Below are 8,399 nucleotides of genomic sequence, written 5' to 3'. Positions count from 1 at the left end.
CCCCGACGCCCCGCCCGCCCTCCGCCCGCGCCGCGCGCAGCCACTTACCGCGGGCCGCGGCGCACCGGCGGGTCGCGCGCGCTGGCTCGGGGAGGATTCCTGGTCTTCGGCAGGGGAAATACCCACTTTCGAAGCCGCTCCTTTGCGCCCTAAAACAAGTAGCCCCAACGTGAGAGAAACAAAAGGTATTTGCTGACGTGGGCGTTGGACAGAAACGCCCGAGGGCTGGGGACACAATTAAAGGGGCAACGCACAGATTTCAGGCACCAACCAGCAGCTTCGCCCACTCCCCCTGCCCTAGCCTACACCCCGCTGCACCCTCCAGAGGCTCTGGGGTGCCCAGGTTCCCTGGCAGTTGACTACAGAACCATTATTTAGGCAGGAGCTTAAATTTTAAAATTGTACTTTACGTTGAGAAAGGCGCCTCCGGAGGGCAGAAGGGCTGGATTTCTAGGATCTGGAGAATTTGGTTTAGGAAAGAGGGAGGGATTTAGGCGTGCCCACAATTACTGTATAAGTACATGTGACATTATTGTACTTAAGTTTAGCAACGTCAAATATAAGCGATTTCCACGGAATTTTACCCTTTATTGAGGCACTCGTTTGGGTCGGGGATAACCTTTTCTAAACCTCTACAGGTCGCAAGCATTTTATTTGAAGGGGAAAACCCAGAGAGTCTGAGATATGAGAAAATCTCTCTTAAGTTCAGAGAAAATATAAAAGTAGTAAAAATAGCAGGTTTTGTGTTTTCCAATACAAAGATTCATTGGACATCAAGACTTTCCGAGGACGTATTTATGACCCTAAGTACAAACAGGTTAAATATTTGCTAAAAATCTTAAATCACTGAATTTTCACTGCAACTGCAGAAATAATGATTTCTGCAGAAACACGAATTCTGTAGATTAGTTTCTAGTTCCTTATGCTGGGTCAGGTACTGAAAAGCACCATGATGTAATAAAACTGGGGGGGAAATGTCAAAACCTTTAGTTTTTCGATGGCTTCCTCTCCTACGTGATAGTCATATCAGGCAAAGTTTATTGCCTTGGTTCCAACAACAATTAGCTATGCATTTTGAAGATCATATGTTCTATGAGAGGGATACAGAATATCCACAACCAACTCTTAACGTCACTAACCTATTACTCTAGAGGTGTTTTGCTATTTAGCTGCATATCCTCACATTCTGAACAGGTAAACGGAAACATGTTCAAAAAGGAGGGTTGGATGTACTCAAAGTACTCTGCAAGCATCCCCATTGAGAACTCGCCAAGAAAGACCTGGGCATTTTTATAGCAAAAGGTTTTATTTCAGCCTTCGTTCATTAAAACATGCAAAGGCATTCTACAAACTTGTTCCTCAAGAGAGCACGTCAGGTGGGTGATAAACTCTGTTCCAAGGAAGAAGAAATGGGAATTTTTTTCCCCTCACCTTCTTTCCCCCTCCTAGCTTCTGAAACTTGTTTATATATTTGGAGAATTCCTTACGTTATGATTAATTGGTGAGAGGTAGATTCTGCCGTCTGCAATAGAATCTGGAAGTGCCAGTGTCTTGCTCTCCCAGAATCCCTGCAGCTAGGACAATGCCCATGGACTACACTTTGATAATCAGATGCATGCACCAGGGACTTTGAAGAGGGAGCTATGACACCAAGAAGCAGGAACCTCAAAGAAGCTTTCCGTGCAGTGGTAACAGCTACAGCAAGGTAGTATCTCCAGGTGTTGTCGTGGCAGGACTGTTAGTGGCAGCATCCACATTATCCAAGGTTAGTGCTCTCAGTGGTGCCAGCTGCCATGTCTCTGCTTGCTGAGAGCAGTTGTTGGTATCCTCACCAGGCCAGCCCTGTGGTATGATTTGGCTATTGTCTCTGCCTGCTTAGTGTAGACTCCAGCCCCTGTGCTCTGCTCTGCCTGGAACTCTGGGAACTTTTAATCCATTCATTTCTGCTTAAATCAGCCAAGGCCAGTCTGTGTGCAACTAAGAACCCTGACTGGTACAAAATGTTAAGAAGGCATCTGGACATAGGGCATAGAGCTTACTAGATACAATAGTTAGGGATAAAGTGTTGTCACTGATGTCACATGGATGGGAATTAGAACCATGGATCTGGATAGAGAGAGAATACAAAGTTGAGAAGAGAAGAAGAAGACTTAGAACCAACCTGCAGCCGCTTCATCACCCAATGGCTGGTTAGAGGAAGATGAAATTGCAAACGACACCAAGAAGCAACTAGAAAGGAAGGAAAAGGCCTGGGATAGCGTGGTGTCATAGAAACTAGGAGAGGAGTAACTCAAAAATGAAGAACTAAACAATAGTGTTAAATACTTCTCTTAGCAGTCTAAGAGAGGGGCGCCTGGGTGGCTCAGTCGCATAGGCGTCCAACTCTTGATCTCGGCTCAGGTCGCGATCTCACGGTTTGTGAGTTTGGGCCCCAAGTCAGACTCTGCGCTGACAGTGTGGAGCCTGCTTGGAAGTCTGTCTCCTTCTTTCTCTGCCCCTACCCACCTTGTGCTCTGTTTCTCTCAAAATAAATAAATGAGCTTAAAAAAAAAAACAACCCTGTCTAGGAAAGTGTCTATTAGATTTAATAACTTCGAGATCATTGACTTCAGAGACTTAAACTTGAAAGAAAGGAGTAAAATCCAGATAAGAGGAATAAGTAGGGGATTAAAAAAAATAGAGATAATGAGAATAGACAACTCTAGAGAGAGCTGGGTAGAAAGGGTATGTTCCAGTGCCGTGTAACAAGCCAACCCAAAACTCAATGGAATAAAAGAAAGCTATATCATCATGCTTACGGACGGATTCCACGGATCAAGAATTGGACAAGTGACAGCAAGGATAACCGGTCTGTGTTTCACGGTGTCTGGAGTCTCAGCTGGGAAGACACAAATGGCTAGGCGTGACTCGAACTGCTGGGAACTGGAATCATCTGGAGGGTTCTTCACGCACAGGCCTGGCACCAAGATTGGGATCACTTGAAAACTGGCTCTGCTAGGACTGCTACCTGGAGCACCTACGCATGGCCTCTCCATGCGGCTTGGGCTTTTCGCAGCATGGCGTCTGGGTTCTGAGAGGAAGTGTTCTCACAAGAGAGCCTACCAAGGTGGAGTATCCAAGAGAACTAGGAAGGAGCTGTGTGATCTTTTATACCTATCAACAGAAGTTACATTGCCTCACTTGCCATATTCCATTGGGAAAAGTAGTCACAACCTACCAAGATTCAAGCGGAAAGGGACCTAGCTGCTATCTCTTAACAGGAAGAATCTCAGAGAATTTGGGGACATGTTTTGAAACTACTGCAGGCAGGGGCTCCTGGGTGGCTCAATCGGTTAAGTGTCCAACTCTTTTTTTTTTTTAAGTTTTTTAAATGTTTATTTTATTTGAGAGAGAGAGAAAGCATGAGTAGGGGAGGGGCAGAGAAAGGGAGACACAGAATCTGAAGCAGGCTCCAGGCTCTGAGCTGTCAGCACAGAGCCCGACGTGGGGCTTGAACTCACGAACTGTGAGCTCATCACCTGAGCCACGCAGGCACCCATAAGTGTCCAACTCTTGATCTTGGCTCAGGTCATGAGTTCACAGTTCATGAGATTGAGCCCTGTGTTGGGCTGTGCGCTGACAGCCCGGAGCGTGCTTCGGATTCTGTGTCTCCCTCTCTCTCTGGTCCTTCCCAGCTTGTACTCGGTCTCTCTCAAAATAAATAAATAAACATTATAAAAAAAAAAATCTATTATAGGGGCACCTGGGTTGCTCAGTCAGTTAAGCATCTGCCTTCTGCCCAGATCATGCATGATCTCATGGTTCGTGAGTTTGAGCCCTGCATCGGGTAAACGTGAGCCCTCATCGGATGAACATGAGCCCTGCTTCAGGTGAGCAAGAGCCCCTGCTTCAGGTGAGCCCCACTTCTCCCTCTCTCTCTCTCAAATAAATTAAGTAAGTAAGTAAGTAAATAAATAAATAAATAAATAAAACTACTAGCAAAGAGAGAGGGTATTAGCTAGAAGGCAATATGGTAAAAGACTTAAAAATGTGTTTAAATGCTAATGGAAAGCGTGAAGACAAAAGAGATTAAATATACAAGAAGAATAACTAATAGTGGCTGAATTTGTGTAATTGAGGGAGAAAGAGATCAAAATCTCAAACAGAGGAGCAGCGCCTAGATAGGAAAAGTGAAAACTCCACTATCTCCATTGGAGCTAGAGGGCAAGGACAAGAACATGGATAGTCATGGTGGTTTTAAAAAATTTTTTATGTTTATTTTTGAGAGAGAGAGAACAGAGCATGAGCAAGGGAGGGCAGAGAGAGAGGGAACACAGATCAGAAGCAGGTTCCAGGCTCTGAGCTGTCAGCACAGAGCCCAACACAGGACTTGAACTCACAGACGGTGAGATCATAACCTGAGCCAAAGTAAGACGCTTAACTAACTGAACCACCCAGGTGCCCCTAGTCATGGTGATTTTTTAATGCTTACATATTCTTTGGCACTGTTCCCTTCAAGACGTTAATCCTAATTCCCCTCTGCATGAGTGTGAGCTGGACTTAGTGACTCACTTCTATAGAATAGAATAAAGTAGAAATGATAGTGTGTGATTTCAGAGTCTTGGTGATAAAAGCAAAACAGCTTCCTGCTTGTTCTTTCTCTGTCTTGGATCTGTTGTTCTGGGAGAAGCCAGTATCCTCAGGTGTCCATGGAGATGAACTGAGGCTTTCTGCCAACAGCCATGAGAGTATGCCACCTTGGAATGGATCCTCCAGCCCCAGACAAGCCTTCAGCAGACTGCAGTCCCAGCTAACAACTTGAGTGAAACCTTGCAAGAGACCCTGAGCCGGACCAACCAGCTAACCTGCTTCCAGATTCCTGACCCTCAGAAATCTTGTGAAGTAATTAATATTTGTCCTTTTAAGCCATTAAGTTGTGGGGGCAATTTGTTATGCAGCAATAGATAACTTATACACATTGTCGTACCTAAAAATGCTACCATAACAAAAACCTAAAAAATGTGACTTTGGAACTGGGCATTGGGGGAAAATGGAAGGACTTTGAAAGATGAGTGTTAATGAAACTTGACTCTTTCAAAAAATATTAGAGTCCTGATGGCCTTTGAGGAAGCTGCCAGTGAGGGCTTGAAGGAAAGCCATACAAATCTGATTGGACACTGAAAGAAAAGCGGTCCTTGTGATGTGTTGGCAGAAATTTAGCAGCACTATTGCCTGCAGTAAGGTGAAAAGTGGAAAATGTACCTAATAAATCAGGTAATCTAGCTAAGGAGATTCCCAAACAGAATGTTGAAGGGGCTGCCTGGTCTCTTCTTGCTACTTGTAGTAAAATATGAAAGGAAAGAGATAAGGTAAAGGAAGGACTATTTGACAAAAGGAAGCCAGAATTTTCTGGTTTCCAGAACTTTCTGGAAAATTTCTAGCCTCTCCAGGTGGCAAATGGTGCTAAAATTAAGAAATGGCTTCTGAGCAAATATTAAATCCAGGAAAACACAGTCCAAAGGTGAAGTGAAGGGAGTAGCATTAAAATCCTTTGCCAAGATCTAAGAAAGATTGAAGGTATTACCTCAGAGTATTGTTCATTTAGATAAAAAGCCCTTTAAAGATTTAAGGATGCGACTCAGGGACCCTCATTTAAAGAGTTGGATTCCTTTTTAAGTTTATTTATTTATTTATTGAGAGAGAGAGAGCAAGCAGGGTAGGGGCAGAGAGAGAGAGGGAGAGAGAGAAACCCAAGCAGGCTATGTTGTCAGTGCAGGAGCCCAACTCAGGGCTCAGTCCCATGAACCGTGAGCTCATGACCTGAGCCCCTCAAACAGTAGAATTCTAAGAAACTTAAGCTTACTGTTCCTCAACAGAAGCTCAAGGCAGAGAAGGGTTTATCTTGAAGAACTTTGTGAGGATACCTTTTCTCTAATGGAGTGAACTTCAAGAAGATTCGCGAGAGCCCCATGTTTTTCAGAAGTGTTTGGAAGAACGCTGCCCACTTGGACTGAAAGGATCAGAGGCAATACAAAATGAAAAGACACCTTCTGACCCCCAAAATTCTGCTGGTAGAATGCAATCTGTGAAAACTACATAGTTGCGGGGTGCCTGGGTGGCTCAGTCGGTTGGGCGGCCGACTTCGGCTCAGGTCATGATCTCGCGGTCGGTGAGTTCGATCCCCGCGTCGGGCTCTGTGCTGATAGCTCGGAGCCTGGAGCCTGTTTCAGATTCTGTGTCTCCCTCTCTCTGACCCTCCCCCATTCATGCTCTGTCTCTCTCTGTCTCAAAAATAAATAAACGTTAAAAAAAAAAATTTAAAGAAAACTACATAGTTGCAAATTGGAATTGTTTCCCATGCAAAAGGAAGGATGACTCAGAGGGCAGAATCAAGAGCCCAGAGAGTAGAACCAAGAGCCATGGATGATTAACCCCAGGCCTTGAGTTCTAATCAAGGAATTTCCAACATTTGTCCAGATAGATTTCAGAATTACTATGGACCAGTGATTGATTTGTGCCTGCATTTTCATCCCTTTTGAACAGGAATGTCCATAGTGCTTATCCCATATGTACCACGACTGCCAGTTGGGTAAGCATGAAACAGATAACTTTTCTCTTTAGTTCCTGGGTCTTCAGATCAAGAGGGACCATCTTCAAGGAGCTGTATTTAAGGAACTATACCCTTGGGAGTTACTGTAAGATGTGGATTCACATGAGAGACTGGATGACATGAAAATTTTACCTAATCCCTAAATATGAACAAGGGATTAATGGGCAGAAAGGAAGGGTATATATTTTCTGAATTGGGGTGATGGTTTATTGGTCATTGATTCATTGAATTAGATTTGGCTGAGAGTGACAATCTAAAATAACAATGGCTTCAACAAAACATAAGTTTATTTTTCTCTCACATAAAAAACCTGGAGGTGGATGATTCAAGGCTAGTATAGGAGCTCCATTCTATGAAGCCTTCAGGGAACCAAGCCTTTTACCAAGTTTCTGTTCCACCATACCTAGCTTGTGGCCCTAATGCTCCTATTCTAAAATGGACCGCCAACTCTCAAAGAAGATAGAGAAAAGGAGAAGAATGGGTAAAAGGCATATATTTGCTGTCACTTAAGGAAGATTGCTGGAATCTGCCACATCACACTTTCATTTACATCCCATTGGTCAGCACTTAGTCACGTGGTCACATCTAGCTGCAAGAGAATCTGGGAAATACGGTCTTTACAATGTATAGTTAAACATTCTCTTACTAAGGAAGAAAGAAAAGATGTTGAGGGACCACTAACAGTCTCCTAGAGTCAGTATTGTTACTTGTAGAGAATAGAATCCACTCAGGGTACTTTAAACTGAAAGAGCTTTTTATTAGACAACATTGTGCGATTTATGAATATCCCGGTGGGCCAGAGAATCATGCTTAGATGCTGAAAGTTCAGGACAACATCAACCATGAGAAACTCCCAACCATACCATGTGACTATTGTCATAGGATCCCAAATGCTGCCACCACCTAATACTATGACATTGGGAACAGACATTGAAATCTCTGCCAAGCTGCCCTAGAAGAACCAGCCCCTTCAAACTAGGCTTGCAAGAATAGCTAATATACCCAGAGCCATGGCTTTTGCCTCACATTTCTCCTTTCCTCCATTTCAATCTCACAAGGATGCATCTATTTGAAAAATAACTTCAGGGGAGTCTGGGAAATGTAGTTTTTAGCTTTCCAGCCTATGCAGTATAGGAAGGAATACAAGGGGATTGGAGAGTGTGTTAAATGAGCTAATACACAGTATATGCCACAGTCCATCATTTTGTGTACTAGTTATCTGTACAAACTTACCATACTTAAATTTAAAAAAAAAAGTAACAAAATGTTCCCGCCTAATATAATTCAACTGTCATAGAAAAAAATTCTCATTATCTCAGTGAAAGGGAATACCCAATGACTCATGAAGAACTACATCATTCTCTGAGAAATATTCATGTCTTATCCATTAAATCATAATATGATATTCTGTAACCAAGAAAGAAAATGTGTATAGTTACTACAGTCCTTGTTTCTAAAACTGGTCACAGGGAATAGTTGGCATTTATAATATCCTTCCTCTCCTTCCTGTGTTATGTCCCATAATATGTTTTGTCTTTTATGATTTGTTTTTTACGTTAAGTCCTATTTTATTACATATTAGGATTATTGCCTTCTAGATTCTTTTGATTTGTATATGCCTGGCATAGCTTTTTCTTTTTTAATATATTTTGGAGAGAGAGAGAGAGAGGGAGAGCAGGGGAGGGGCAGAGAGAGAGGGAGACACAGAATCCAGAGCAGGCTCCAGGCTCTGAGCTGTCAACACAGAGCCCAATGCAGGGTTTGAACTCACAAACCATAAGACCATGACCTGAGCCAAAATTGGATGCTT

The 8,399-nt window shown here is 43.3% G+C and overlaps 1 protein-coding gene and 1 long non-coding RNA gene across 3 annotated transcripts in view; one reads left to right on the top strand and one right to left on the bottom strand.

The window, feature by feature from the left end:
* Positions 1–163, bottom strand: part of ZBTB8A (zinc finger and BTB domain containing 8A) — a 71,594-nt gene extending 71,431 nt beyond the window's left edge. The window contains exon 1 of one of the 2 annotated variants that reach the window (XM_040468047.1): positions 49–163. The gene's annotated coding sequence lies outside the window, so the exon portion shown is untranslated. The remainder of the gene's footprint in view (positions 1–48) is intronic. The other variant, XM_040468055.1, reaches the window with a different exon arrangement.
* On the top strand, positions 97–8,103 carry LOC121025530 (uncharacterized). Its single transcript, XR_005788089.1, has 3 exons — positions 97–185; positions 4,670–4,881; positions 6,523–8,103. It is a non-coding gene; the product is annotated as an uncharacterized LOC121025530 (long non-coding RNA).
* The last annotated feature ends 296 nt before the right edge of the window (positions 8,104–8,399 follow it).

Source organism: Herpailurus yagouaroundi, unplaced genomic scaffold (genome assembly GCF_014898765.1).
Source record: "Herpailurus yagouaroundi ecotype Mexico unplaced genomic scaffold, PumYag 77, whole genome shotgun sequence".
NCBI lineage: Eukaryota > Metazoa > Chordata > Mammalia > Carnivora > Felidae > Herpailurus > Herpailurus yagouaroundi.
The sequence above is the reverse complement of the archived record's forward strand: the minus strand, read 5'-3'. Positions and strand labels throughout refer to the sequence as shown.